Below are 15,998 nucleotides of genomic sequence, written 5' to 3'. Positions count from 1 at the left end.
ACATTTCTCTTTTTTACTTCCTGTTAGCTACCTGTTAGGCAGGTTGGGTATAAAAAGGGATGAATATGAAACAGCATTATTGAGTCCTGTTGATATTTCCATAAGGGATTCATTAATGCAATTGTAATGATGTGGGTTGTAGTATCATTATTGAGTCCTGTTGATATTTCCATAAGGGATTCATTAATGCAACTGGAATGATGTGGGTTGTAGTATCATTATTGTGTCCTGTTGATATTTCCATGAGGGATTCATTAATGCAACTGGAATGATGTGGGTTGTAGTATCATTATTGTGTCCTGTTGATATTTCCATAAGGGATTCATTAATGCAACTGGAATGATGTGGGTTGTAGTATCATTATTGAGTCCTGTTGATATTTCCATAAGGGATTCATTAATGCAACTATTTCCCTGTTGATATTTCCATAAGGGATTCATTAATGCAACTGTAATGATGTGGGTTGTAGTATCCAAGGGTGTAGGTTTGGTCTCAGCTTTGGTGGGGACACATTCACAACTCCTGTTGTCACAATACCAACATTATTATGACCGCCCAAGCAGCTGGCGGGCGGTCATATAGGATATAGGTTTTTTTTTTTTTTTTTTTTTTTTTTTTTTTTTTTCTTTTTCGCATGCCCAAATTTCCGTCAATGATTCCCGGACACTGAAAGACCGGGTAGACAAAACTTGGTGGGCATGTAACCCCACATGGATAGCATGGAACCATCGTTTTCGTTTTGATCTGTAGCCCCCACGCTGGACTGCACCCCCGAAAGGAGGGTAGGGCAGACACAGTTTTCTGTGAATATCTCGAGAATTGTAAGGTTTAGGAGGACCACCTTTTTTTTGTATGTTGATCTCAAGGGGCCATGTCAACCCATTCCATAACCACTCATTTCATGTATAGCGCCACCTAGTTAAACACAAAAAGTAAAAATGAGGTGTTGTAATTGTAGGTATCTGTGACCTAACATAGTCAAAACTGCACGAAATTGGAAGTGTAGGATCATTTTGACACCTTCTGAATGCACGCCAAGTTTCGTGGAATTTTGTTCATGGGGGCCACACAATAAATTAATTTATGTTACTATACACCAACTGGCCTGTAGGTGGCCGGAGACAGTTTTCTGTGAATATCTCGAGAACCGTGGGGCCTAGGAGGTCCACCTTTTTGTATGTTGGTCTTAAGGGGCATGTCAACCCATCCCATTACCACTTATTTCATGTATAGCGCCACCTAGTTAAAAATTAAAAGCAAAAATTAGGTGTTTTCATCTCAATATCTCTGGCTGACAAGGTCAAAACTGCACGAAATTAAAAGTGTAGGATCATTATGACACCCTCTGAATGCATGCCAAGTTTTGTGTACTTTCGTTCATGGGGGCCTTACAATAAAATAATTTATGTGTACATTTAGTGGCGTACACCAACAAGGATTCCCGACACTGAAAGACCGGGTACACAAAACTTGGTGGGCATGTAACCCCACATGGATAGCATGGAACCATCGTTTTTTTAGTTTGATCTGCAGCCCCCGCTGGACTGGACCCCGAAGGAGGGTAGGGCAGACACAGTTCTCTGTGAATCTTTTATGGTATGTTGGTCTCAAGGGCCCACATCAACCTGGCTCATAACCACTCATTTGTGATTTGCCCCCCCCGCCCGGTCAAAATGAAAATGCAATATTATTCTGCTTTAATCGCCCTATCTTCAGTTAAGATGTTCAGAACTGCACAAAATTTTATGTGTATGATTGACCTGGCATTCTCTGGGGGTCTGGGGTATGCCAAGTTTCGTAGAATTTCATCCATGGGGGCTAAAAATTAGGTTATGTGTACATTTAGTGACTGTACACTCATTGGCCTGTAAATGGCGGTGCACACATATAAACATGCACACACACAGGCACCCACATACTATCGGTATTAGAACGGCCGATACATAATTACAAATTCAATAGGATCAAAAGAAAGCCAAAATATTCATCATCATCATCATGGCTGCATTTTCAGTATTGGCGATAAGTAGTCGTTTGTCCACTAGATGGCGCATCGTTGCAGTGAGACGTAATTTTTTTGGAAGAAAAAAATAATGGACACTTCCTACAAGGACTGTAATTTACCGCAGCGAACATCTAATAAGGACAGGATGATGTTCACATGAAGTGTAAGTGAGGATGTTTTAACGGACATGCTTGGTTTTACTGCAGGTAATGTTAATCTTGTAATATCAATAAGGACCTAGGTAATGTTACCGTTAGCGTTGGTTGAGTGATGGAGGCCCATTTGATTGATTGCATTTGTAGAAAACTATAAATCGGGTTATACCAAGCAAATTGATAGCAGCACTGTTTGTATCTTTCGACTGTCATTTATTGCACGTGCTACAAAATCATTCTGTGCAATGGAAGATTTACCAACGTTAATCGGTCTGATACAGTTTTGCCTATACATGCGTGAGACTGAGAGCCTGTTTATTTAGTTTTTAAGTGCGTGCAGGGTGTGAGAGGGGAATCGATGTGCTTTGATTCCAGCTTGGTAGTTGTAGTCTGTGAAATTAAAAAGCACGCACGTGAAGTATCCAAACAATGACACCTTCATTTCATTATGGCTGCTTTTAGCAACACACCTTAAGCTACTGTGTAGTAGGTCCCATTTAGAAGTGGCTACTTCATTCGCTTTCCTTGACTCATGGAACTGCATGAATGTTATTACAACTTTTAAGCACGATATGGCAGTTTAAGTTCCGCTTGATACTGTAAGTCGTAAGCCATTGGTTTCCAAAGGAGATTTTATTTGTGTCGCCAGCATAGCCTATTGACAATTTATGTTGTAAATAGGCCTACCTTATAATCCTACCTGTAGCTTAGGGAAGCTAACCGCTTTCTATTAGGATCTAGTTTGTTAGTTACAGTTTTGTCATAACTCCCTAATGCATTTTTGCATTTAGAATAGCCAGAGCGTGTATATCTCAATCTGAAAATTAAACAATATCGGTGCCTATGGACTAGGCTGGGTGAACCCAGCCTGATCTGCCCCCTATTTATTTTTGATTTCTTAAAAGATTGAGCTTGGTCTGATGAAAGCCAGACTAGCCATGGACCTCAGTTACACAATGCAAGGGAACATGAATCAGCCTATATTTGCACGAACAATAACGGACAAAAGCTCTTCAACTTTGGCCCGTTAAAATGTGTATGAACAGTCTAGCGACGCATTTCATCAAGGCCCATTTGGACATGTCAGTTATTTGCACCACTGGTTAGATGTAAAACAGCATTTCGTTTCAGACTACTGTTACTTAATTTGTGCATTAACAATAACGTTTCAGACTACTGTTACTTAATTTGTGCATTGACAATAAAGTATTACATGAACTAAAGATGACTAAAATCTTATGTAGAAGAAGAAACATTCACAAAAATCCATCCATCCAAAAATGACCTTTGTTTTGATAGCTGTTGAAAACAGCATGGAACTGACAGAGATGTTTTTGTTTATAAATACATAAAAATTAAATAAATAAATAAATAAATAACATTATGCTGATACCTTTTGCTTTTCCCAAATACAATGTAGCCTACAGGTGTAAGTGACCTTTCATCAATCCAGTTGCAATGGATGAACTGTGATGACCTGCCCTACTTGTGATAGATGTTTAGAGATTGTAAAGGTTTTATAACAATGCTACATCTTCTTTGGCTATTCTACAATCTATTCACCTTTTCAGCACCAGTAGGCTACTTTCTGTGCAGCCGCACACACACACTCAGGCATGCCAAACAAGCATACACAAAAGTTTCAAGAGTGGGGGATGGAGTAAAAGATGGAGACAAATTGAAGTGTGATTTATTTTCGCGGAATGGATGTACAGGACTGAGCGGCGGTCATATTTTGTACCGCTATGCGGTACATCTAGTTGTTTCAATACCAATAGCAAGTGAAGAATCTCGATTTCGATACTATTGCGATTTTTAAAAAAATGTATTTGGTTTGTGTGATTCATGAGATCATTCACATCAGTGGCAATCATAGAATTTGATTGACCCTCCACACACACACTCATAGAAAGTGATGGTTGTCATAGGCTATTTTGGAATTCATATAAACTATAAACTTATATTGTTAATTATTTATAGTATTTTATGATCTGCATGATTACTAATAGCTAAACATATTTAGTAATTTGAATACATAATATTGATATTTAAATGATTAGGCTACACTTGTCTTTAAAGCCCCCCTGTGTAACGTTTTCAGTTGTTTGTTAACTAAATCAACATTTACCATTCATAAATGTGGCCTCATTCATGTTTAATTATGACCACCACCAATTCGAAGCATACCTATTGGCTTAGAAATCCTCATTTAAATCTACATAGCACAGGGCTTAATAGCCATGTACATGCGCCATGTTAAAATACCGTGGCCAGCAAGGGACATAACATGCTAAATACAGCTCAGTCTTTGGCGCCTGGATGCATAGAAAAACATTAGCTTGATTCATTTGCAGAATTTCCCTACATTTAGCAATGTAAGTTACGAGCCCATTTTCTACAAGTCATATCTTCCTAACAGTCCGACATTGACATTGTATTTTCCAACGAAATAAATAAAGAGAAATAACTTTGTTCATGATCTGTCACCAACTCACTTGATCTCTAGTTTCTAGACCCAGAGACAGTTGACAACCTAACCTAACATAGTTATGCTAGGACTAATAGACCACAAAGTTGCTGAACGTGTTATTTCAGTTTAGTTTGCAACAATATAGTTTAACCAAAGTCCTTAGCTGCAGTAGCCTACTACCTAGCCGTTCCCATTCACTTTCCGTTTACTGTGCTAACGATAGCTAGCTAGCTCGGTACGAAAGAGTTGCATTGGCATTGCACACAAGCAATGGCAATAAAATTGTACACAGAATGTTATGAATATGTTGTTATTGCTTATTCAAGCGTAACTCTCGCCAAAATGCATCCTAGGGCGTTTTTGTCAATGTACCCGAGTCAAACTTTCGTGAATGGGAGTCGTATAGCCTACTATTTTGATGTGTCAAAATCGCTATTTTAAAACACTAAGAAGGCTCAACACAACGTGAAACTTTAATCGAAGTATCATCAGTGTCTCTACACATGAACTTGAGCATTGAGAACATTGTTAGTGTGCACATAGTTTACTAAAAAAAAAGGTTTTGGACAACTCACTCCTTGACTGATGGCAGCGAGCACAAAACCCAAGTGAGTTGTTCAAAACCTTTCTTTTAGTGAACACTGTGTACACGAACAATGTTCTCAATGATCGAGTTCATGTGTAGAGACACTGATGATACTTCGATCGAAGTTTCATGCTGTGTCGAGCCTTCTTAGTGTTTTAAAAATAGCGATTTTGACGCGATCATGTATCAAAAAATAGTTCCCATTCAAAACTCCACAACACGGACAATCTTGAAAGTGGCGCTTCAGACATAATTATGCTTGTCTTTAAGTTTGACTCGTGTACATTCACAAAACACCCTAGGGTGCATTTTGGCGAGAGTTACGCTTTCAGAGAGAAGTTTATGCTTCAACGTGCTAGGACTCCAGAACTAGTATCAGTTTTGATGTGTGACGGCTCCCGTAGTTCTAAACGAGGCAGCGCTTGAGAGGTTGGTTGCTATATAACTCCTAACCACTAGATGGGAGAATTTCTTACACAGGGGGGCTTTAATATCATCACTTGTGGTGTGTAAATCTAATTGAGTGCTTGTCAGTTTAAGAGGAACGTGAACGCAATTAGCTTTCAGTCTCACAGTTTTAGGCTAGTGAAAAAATAGTTTTGCAAGTGCAAGGATATGTGGATTCAATTAATCATGTTTGCAATGTCATTAGATAAAATAAATGTTCAAAAAACTAACAAGTCAATGAATTTTTTTCTGGAATGAGATAGAAGAGATAAGTGTCTCGCAATGTTCATTTCTATGAGTATGGAAATGCAACAGTTTATCTTTTATTTCTTTGCATTGTGCAGGCTACATTACATTAGCGTACATAAACAGAATATAGGAACAGGAAAATGTCTCGGATCCATTGTTTATTGCGACTGCAAGATTGGTAGCCCAATTAGCCTAACAGTCAGTGATGGTGACTTCTATTCTGTGCCTATATGCGACTGTCCCTGCGGCACATCCTTGACACCCGGCACACAACATGACTCCTAACTTTGGTTGGAAGATTACAGAAGCTAGGTTTAGCTGTGACAATATCCTGGGTAATATCCTAACAGCTAATGCTATTTTACACAGTAAAATCCGCATTTGAAAGCCTGGTCACCAGTTGCCAGTTTGTATGGCTAGTTATTTTGCCTAGACTGAATAATGTAAAAGTTTCGTATTTTTGGGTGGCATAGCTGATCTACAAACCACAAAAAAGGGGCAAACATGTATGCTGAAGGGCAAAGGGAATATCACAATGTTTTACTCTGGCCTTTTATGGGATAGGCTATGTATTGGCAGACAGCCCTAACTTACCATTGTCGTTGACACACACCCGCTCGCTTGACTGCCAGTAGCCTGTGACACTCTCCGTGCGTGTAGCGTGCATGTCAGATAGCCCCTCCCCCCTCCCCCTCTGTTTTTCAGCAAATAATATGACGTTTCTTGTAGCCTAATGTTGTGCTGGAGATGAGACGCGGGTTCTCGAGTACGTTCGGCACACTGTCCTGTGAAAGTTCGCGTTTAATCACGTTCATTGCCCCTTTTTTTTTTTTTTTTTTTTGATTTTGTTTGTTCTTTGATTTGATTAGAGTAGGGTTAGGCTGTGAGTGGAGAATTTTGTGAGGGTGTTGGCCGACGGCCTGTATAGGTCCGGTATACGATACTCTTCTTAGTTCTCTGCCATGGCGGGGAGGCAGGGAGAGGATATGGAGGGTATAGAGGTGGATAGTCAGGAATGGCGGTTGAGGAGATTGAAGAGGTCTAGAGAAGAGGGCAGTGAAAGTGACAGGGAGAAATGTTCCTTTGTGGTTGTGAGGTTTGAAAATGGTGGCGTTAAAAATATGGATCCGATGAAATTGACGAATGTGCTCAAGAGTCAGATTGGGATAATACAAAATGCTAGAGTGTTGGAGGATGGTAATTTGTTGATTGGATGTGTGTCTGAGGAGCAGGTTGTGAAGGCTGGCAGGTTGCAATGTGTTGGGAAGGCGAAAGTTGTGAAAGTGGTGAGAGTTGGTAGTGAAGGGAGTAAAGGAGTGATATACGGAATTCCTCTGACAATGCAGATGGGTGAGTTGGTTAAGAATCTGAAAGAGAAATGTAGGGCTGTTGAGAGTGCAACACAATTGACTAGGGGAGCTGAGAAAAAGGAGACAGAGTCGATTTTGATTCATTTCAGTACTAGAGAAGTTCCCACTGAGCTCTACTTGGGTTACATGAGATATCGAGTGAGGGAGTTCATACATAAACCTTTGAGATGTTTTAAATGTCAGAAATTTGGTCATGATGCTAAGGTGTGTAAAGGAGTGCAAACATGTGCAAAATGTGGGGGAGCTCATGAGTATGGACAATATGGTGAGGGAACAAGCCCAAAGTGTTGTAATTGTGGAGGGGCACACAGTGCAGTGTACTGGGGCTGCGCGATTATGAAAAGAGAAACAAAATTCATAATGTGAAGCGGAAAAATAAAGTGTCCTATGCAGAGTCGGTGAGAAGAGTTGACCAAGCCGGACCTGCTGGTAAGGATTTGCCAGTGGTTAGAGGTGGGGCCGGGAGTACTGTGGCTCGCCCTGTGAAGGAGTATGGCTGGGGGGAGAAAATGGACCTGGTAACGTTTATTGCAGGGGTGATCAATGCGACAGCAGAGGTAAAGTCGAAAACTGAGAGGATCCAAATTATTACAAAGGCAGCGGTTCAGCATCTGGGTATGGTGGGACTAAAGTGGGAGGAAGTGAGGGATGGTCTCTGTATGATCCCTCCAAGCCAGGAGAGTGTAAGCCAAGGGTGAGCACTTTGCTCTCATGATTATTTTACAATGGAATGCAAGAAGTCTGCTTACGAATGGTCAAGAGTTTAAAAAGGTTGTGGAGGATATGACAGTAAAACCAGATGTAATATGTATTCAGGAAACATGGCTTCAACCTAGATTTGATTTTGTTTTGTTTGATTACATAATTGTTAGAAGGGATAGGATGGGGGGAATTGGAGGGGGTTGCGCTACATTTGTAAGACGGGGAATACCATATAGGGTTTTGGGCCTTGGGCAGGTACAGGAATATGTGGTGGTGGAAATATTACATTACATTACATTACATTTGGCTGATGCATTTTTAGCCAAAGCGACTTACAAATGTCAACTATATTACAAGGGACTACATTGTCCCCGGAGCAACTTGGGGTTAAGTGCCTTGCTCAAGGGCACAACGGTGGAAGCTGGGAATTGAACCGACAACTTTCAGGCTACTGCACGCTAGCCCAGCTCCTTAACCGCTACACTACCACCGCCCCCATGGGTGGGTTCAAGGAGGATGGTTATCATAAATTATTATAACCCTTGCAAACGGTTAGATCTTGATGAGCTAGTGGAAATTGAAAGACAGGATAGGGGAAATGTGGTTTGGACTGGAGACTTTAATGCTCATAGTACTTTGTGGGGAGGAAATAGCACTGATAGTAATGGACAGGTGATTGAGGAGCTGCTGAGTGAAAGGAACTTGATTTGTTTAAATGATGGTAGGGGCACAAGGTTTGATGTTAGAACGGGGCATGAATCAGTGCTGGATCTCACTCTCTCATCTAGTGGGTTAGCGTCAAGGTGTGAATGGGAAGTTCATGGAGAGAGTATTGGGAGTGATCATTATCCGGTTGTATGTACTTTGGATATTGATGTCAGCTTTAGGCCAGGTGGGAGGGCTGGAAGGTGGGTTTTTGAAAAGGCAGATTGGGAAAGATTTAGGGACTTAAGTGACCTGTTTCTTAGGTCTGTTACAAGCACGGATAATGTGGAGGGGCATGAGGGTGAGGTGTGCAGGAGGATTTATATGGCTGCCATGGAGTCAATCCCAAAAAGTTCAGGGAAGATGGCTAGAAATGCAGTTCCTTGGTGGAATAAGGAATGTGAGAATGCCAGGAAAAGGGCTTTTAGATAGCTGAGACGGACACATAACTTTCAACGTCTGATTGAATATAAGCAGGCACAGGCTGTAGTTAGGAGGGTCATCAGGCAAAGTAAGAGGTCTTACTGGAGGGATTACTGCAGTACAATAGGTAATAGTGTGGATATTATTGAGGTGTGGGGTATGATTAAGAAAATGGAGGGTAATAGGAGGGGGTGGGACTATCCAATTCTTTCAGATGGTGACCTGCTGGCTGTATCTGATGCTGAGAAGGTAGAAATGATGGTGAGGACTTTGAGCAAGGTCCATAGCTCTGATAATCTCTCAGATCAGGAAAGGAGAGGTAGAGAGGAGACAATGGCACTTTTTGGTGAGGTTATTCAGAAGAAGGAGAAATTGCAGGATAAACATAATGTTCCCTTTACGTTGTTGGAACTTAAGAATGCGTTGGAGAGGTGCAGGAATTCAGCCCCTGGACAGGATGAAATTTGTTATAAAATGTTATCACATTTGAGCGATGAAGGATGGATGGCAATCTTGAAATTATATAATAGGGTGTGGGAGGAGGGATGCATTCCTCCAGGATGGAAAGAGGCGGTCATTGTACCCATCAGAAAACCTGGCAAAGATCCTTCTAACCCTGTAAACTACCGACCAATAGCGTTAACCTCACAGTTAGGTAAGCTGATGGAAAGACTGGTCAATGAAAAGATTAATGTACTTTGTTGAAGAAAGGGGTTGTTGTCTAGATATCAGAGTGGGTTCAAGAAAGGGTCGGAATACAATCGACTCTGTTTTGTGTCTCGAGAATGAAATTAGAAAAGCTCAAATACATAAAAAAATTGTTGTGGCTGTATTTTTGGACGTTGAAAAAGCGTACGATATGCTCTGGGTGGGGGACCTCTTGATCAAGTTGCATATGCTAGGTATTGGGGGGAACCTTTTCAACTGGGTAATGGACTTTTTAAATAACTGCAGCATCCAGGTTAAGATAGGGAAAGGACATATCAAGGCGTTGCTTAGTTGAAAATGGAACTCCGCGAGGGGTGTGGTCAGCCCCTCCTATTCAATATAATGATTAATGATATTTTTTTTCTGAAGTACAGCCCGATATTGGACAGTCCTTCTTTGCTGATGACGGTAGTTTGTGGAAAAGAGGGAGAAATGTGAAACACACTTTGAAGAGAGTTCAGGAAGCTCTAACAACTGTGGAGGACTGGGGTAGGAAGTGGGGCTTTAGATTTTCAGTGGAGAAGACGAAGGCAATGTTTTTTTTCGAGGAAGAAAGTATCACGATAGTCTGAAACTGCAACTGTACAACTGTCCTGTGGAGAGGGTGCCTTGTTTTTTGGGTGTGTTTTTTTGACACTAGACTTCGTGGAGAATTCATATCTCCAGGGTAGTAGACAAGTGTAAAACTGTTCTGAATTTAATGAGGTGTCTTGTTGGGAAAGAGTGGGGTGCTGATTTGGCCTCTTTGAAATTGATCTATATATACTTGATCAGGATGAGAATCGACTATGGATGTTTGGTGTATGCCTCTGCGGCAGCATCTGTGCTGGCCAAGCTGGATGTAGTTCAGGCTACTGCATTGAGAACATGTACTGGAGCTGTGCGGTCCTCTCCTGTGTGCGCCTTGCAAGTGATTACTGGGGAAATGCCTCTGGGGGTGAGGAGAAGACAGTTGCAGGCCAACTATTGGGTGAATCTGATGGGTCAGCGACCCGATCATCCTGTGAGAACTGTTATTGAGCCAAGCTGGGAGAGTGTGGTGGCAGATTTGCCGAGTTTTGGGTGGACTGGAGAATCTGTGGCGCGAGATATGAATGTTCTACATTGTTCCTTTTGCTCAACAGTAATATGGCCTGTGATTCCTGTGTGGCAGCTACATGTTCCAGAAATTGACCTGACACTACTTGAAATTAAGGAAAATGATCCTGAAGTGGAGTTAGTGTATAGTTTTCACTGTCATTTAGAAGAAAGATACCTTGACTGTGTTTTAATATTCACTGATGGGTCGAAGGATCAGGAGTCAGGGGTTACTGGAGCAGCCTTTTTTGTTCCGAAAATGAAGGTTCATGGCTCAAAAAGAACGTCTGATTCATTACATGTGTTCACAGTTGAGTTTGACGTGTTGCCTGAACACCAACCGTATGGACCACAGAGCGGTAGCACAAAATCAATACGTCTTACAAGGCGAAAACGCAGAAAGGCTAGATTCAGCGCTAGCTATAAAGGTAATCTCTCTGATCTAGGAAATATGATTAGGCAAATTAGGAAAGAAACTGACCAGTAATTGAATCGTAATGTTAAACCAATGACCTTGCAACCTACTATTGAATTAAGTTCACCTGAAAGTGTGGAAGTGGATGAATGTGTTGTAACAGATGATGAACAATGTGTTGGATTACTGAACCAGATTACCCTGACCTCAGAAATAGTTGATGATTATTGAATGTGAATAAAAGAATGGAAAATGAACCATAACTGCAAACAATGACCTCATAATAAATAATAAAGTGCCATGAATGAAATGTATCAATACAAGTACTTTAGTAGCCTGACCTTGTAAAGTCTAGGGAATTATGCATGTAAAGAATTGTATGTCTCAAAACTGTTTAAATGAATGTATCCAGATTGCATTAAGTGCCATAAGTGTTTGTAACCTGTAAGAATGTAACTGAACTCTCTTGATGACTGTAAGTGTATGTTGTTAAATGTAATGTGTCACATTGTTATAATTGTCATTGAATGTAAACTGTTTGTGTAACCTCTGGAAACTATCTGTAAACCTGAATGTAATGTAGCATCTCCGAAATGTAACCCGGAGAAGTAATGTGTGTCATTTTAAATTGTTGGTTAAGATCAGTGACTTCTAGAATGTATTAGCTATCGTGAGAATATTCCCAGCTATATTCCCAGCTACCGTGAGAATATTCCCAGCTATCGTGGGAACTTCTAAAAGGTTCTAAACTGTCGTGGGAAAGTAGGATTGATTTGCCTTAGGAATTTGTGGGGGCAGGGGCGGACCTGCCATTAGGCATGGTCAGGCAATTGCCTGCATGGGGCCTCGGCCACCCCCTATCGTATTTCGTATTATTTATTTATTTTTTTTAAATAAATGATCACCGCATCCAAACAATATATTCTAATCCATAATAAAGATTGAAAAATATTTTGCCTCATGATTGCTCATAAACTCATCATAAAATCAAATGACTGCAGGTCCGCTTCCTGTCACCATATCTGAGCGAGGTCTTGGTGAGGTGTGGACGATTGACAGCAGCCATGAAAGCGTTTCCAGAGTGGAAGTGATAAAAAAAAAAAAAAGGGAGGAGGAAGAATTTAGAAAGAAATTGCCTAAATTAACCAACTTCTTCCAGTCGAAGAATTCTTCCACAGAAGAAAGTAATTTGGATAGCTCTTGCACTTAGCCCTATTCTACTGATGATGATGATGATGATGATGATGTTGATCTGAGTGAAACCGTGAGGACAAGATCACTGTCACTGCTGAAGTCCGTTCTGGTGGTGCTGCTACAGACACCATTTCAGTAGCAGAAGCTTTAAACACTGCTGATGAAACAAAAAGTAGCAGAAAACACTGCTGGAGGACTGGTGCTGGTGCTGCTGCTCTGGGGACACCATTTCAGTAGCAGATTTGGGTGCAACACTGCTGAAACTGGTGCTGTTGGTGCTGCTTTGGACACCATTTCAGTAGCAGAAGCTTTGGGTGCAAACTGCTAATCCGCACTGGTGCTGGTTGCTGCTCTTCAGACCCGCCATTTCAGTAGCAGAAGCTTTGGGTGCTGCTGGAAGTCCACTGGTGCTGTTGGTGCTTCTGGGACACCATTTCAATAGCAAAGCTTTGGGTGCAATTTGAAGACTGGTGCTGTTGGTGCTCTTTTCAGTAGCAGAGAAGCTTTGGGTGCAACACTGCTGAAGTCCTAACACTGCTGGAAGCACTCTGCTGCTGGTGCTGCTTGAGCACCATTTCAGATGATTTTTGGTGCAACACTGCTGATCCGCGTGGTGATTTCAGTAGCAGAAGCTTTGGGTGCAACACTGCTGAAGTCCGCGACTGGTGCACTGGTGCTGGTGGTGCTGCTCAGGGACACCATTTCATCAGAAGCTTTGGGTCAACACTGCTGAAGTCGCGCACTGGTGCTGGTGGTGCTGCTCGGACACCATTTCAGTAGCAGAAGCTTTGGAACTGCTGCTGGTGGTGCTGCTATGGACACCCATTTCAGTAAGAAGCTTTGGGTGCAAACAGAAACCAGTGCGTGAGTAGCCCTAACACCATACACTACAGTTATCAGTGATGACCCTGCGTTATGGACAAACACCGTAAGAGATGCAGAGCGAGTTGAAATCGTTAAAAAAGGCCCTGTGCAAATTAAGAACTTTGAATTCCCCAAAAATGCAGATAAACCACCCAGAAGATTCACGGTTGAACATTATTACATGACCATGAAAAATGAAGAAAAAATAAACGGAAAATGGCTAGTTTATTCGGTCAGTGCAGACGCTGTTTATTGTTTTGGATGTCGGCTTTTTGGAAGATCGAACACCTCACTTAGTTCGCACGCATACACTCACTCTCACTCTCTCTCTCGCCCTCTCTTCTTCACATAGCTTTCATAGACTCTCATACATAGCTACATAGAGTATATTCACACACAGAGACCCCAAACCCCTAGCCTTCTCTCTCTCTCTCTCTCACTTACACACAGACACACACACCATTCATAATAATGTTTTCTGATTGTCATCTATGGCAATACATATTTGTTGTATTTGAGTATGCCTCAGCGTTCCATTATTACAGAAAAAAAGTGTGTTTTAGTTTTAAAGTGTGTGTGTGTGGGGGGGGGTGGCTCGGGATCTTTTTGCCTTGGGCCTCAAAGTGTCCAGGTCTGCCCCTGTGTGGGGGAGGTCAAGTCTAGCTAGTATAAATAGGGGTCGAACCAAATGCATGTGTGGGGGAGGTCAAGTCTAGCTAGTATAAATAGGGGTCGAACCAAATGATCGGGGCTGCTTCTTCTTTTTTTCCTTCCTTCAACTCGTTGGGTTTTTGCTTTATGATGTCGCGTGCGGTTGTTAGAATTCGTCCTCCGAAATTCGTTGAGAAGCAAAGTGTTGGACGTTGTGCCAGGCTGAGTCGCGGACCGAAACTCCGTGGAACCTGTTGCAGATATCAGACCTGCTACTCCGACAGAGAGTGACTGCAGAAGATAATCAGCTGACTTTTTCCCCTTTTTGAGGACTTACTTTTTTCCTTATATTCTTTTTTTCTCCATTTGTGGATTTACCATTTTTATTGTAATCTCTTCTTCATTTCTGGATTTACTATTTTCCTATTTTGTGGATTTACTCTTTTTCCATTTTCTACAACATTGTAACCTGCAAGTGGATATTACGCCGCATTTTGTAACATCATCAAAGTGCTGAAAAGTAAAAAACTCATTTAACCTTGGCATCCAATTCTTCAAGCAGTATTTGTCTTTTCTTGGTTTTTCTACGAATTCCAGCAGGAGGGTAAGATAACTGGTTTCTTCTGGTTATTCATCTGCTCTGTCTAAGACTTGGGTTAGTTGGACTTTAGTACTGCTGAACGGTAATAAAATCTCCATCCTTATAAAACGTGAGCTAGAAGTAGCCTATAACCTGTGTCTCTAGATAAACTCTAGGGTCAAACATCTTTGCACGTTAGCCAACTGTTCGAGACCTAGGCATAGTCGCTCCTTTTTTCATAAACATCTCAATAAATCCACCACGGAAGCCCGATCAACTTCCAAGGGGGATATTTAAAAATAGGAGTAATAGGTTATCTGCGCCGCAGAGGGAAGACGTGCAACTTCGCTCGACAGTAGGTCCCTGCTATCTACAACCTCTAGGGGGTATCGTGGGTCTTAACTGCCTAGGCCTGGGGTTACGTCTGAGAAACGGCTGACGTTGACTAGGTTCTGGGGGTTACCTGCAGGGGGCAACACAAGTTATATGCCATCTTGATGGCTGTGCAGTGGGCGGATCAACTACGAGATAGGAAGGTGTTAATGCAGTGACTCTGGGTCTGCAGTCAAAAGCCTTGGAAAGGGAATGTCAAAGGGGCGGCAGGATATTGTTTATGAGATAGGCCTACTATTGGCATTCAATAATGTAGGCAAAAAGGGAGTGAAGGTGTCATTTTTATGGGTACCTGCACATGTGGGAATCAGATGGAATGAGAAGGTGGATGCGTTGGCCAAGGAGGCGACTCGAAAAGAAGCCATAGATGTTCCTCTGACACTGTCTAAGTCTGAAGGAAAGAGTATCGAATGGCAGAATTCTCTTATTAAATGGCAACATCTTTGGGATCAAGACACAAAGGGCAGACATCATTCTCTATTCCATTATTGTATGTGATGTCATTATGTCATTATAGTAGTGTTTCTGACTCAGTTACAGCCTGTGCTAGTGGTAAGCGTAAGGAGGATGTTATCATTACAAGACTGAGAATAGGCCATACATGTCTGAATAGCACACTGTGTATTTTAGGAAAGCATCAGGACGGACTGTTTCTTGCCAGCAGAGGGAGACTGTTGAACACGTATTGCTATTTTGCAGGAAATATGAATCACATAGGCAAGACTTGTTCAGGTGCCTAAAGCGGTGTGGGCTGAAGGAAGTGTCACTAAAAAGTGTGCTTGATGTGGGCACAAGTGTAAAGGGAAAGCGCCACTTCTTTAAGTTTTTATCTGATACTGGGCTGTATGGGAGAATTTCATTTTGTAGAGCATTAGTCCAGCAGGAGGCAGCAATGCAACAATGTAGATGCCAGCTGCCGTAAAACCTAATAGAAGAAGAAGAAGAAGAAGAATGTTGTGCTGGCTGTCGGAATCAGCAGCACAAATGAGTTCGCTAAAATATTG

This window comes from Alosa alosa, chromosome 3 (assembly GCF_017589495.1).
Source record: "Alosa alosa isolate M-15738 ecotype Scorff River chromosome 3, AALO_Geno_1.1, whole genome shotgun sequence".
NCBI classification, from domain to species: Eukaryota; Metazoa; Chordata; class Actinopteri; order Clupeiformes; family Clupeidae; genus Alosa; species Alosa alosa.
Note: the sequence above shows the minus strand (reverse complement) of the source record.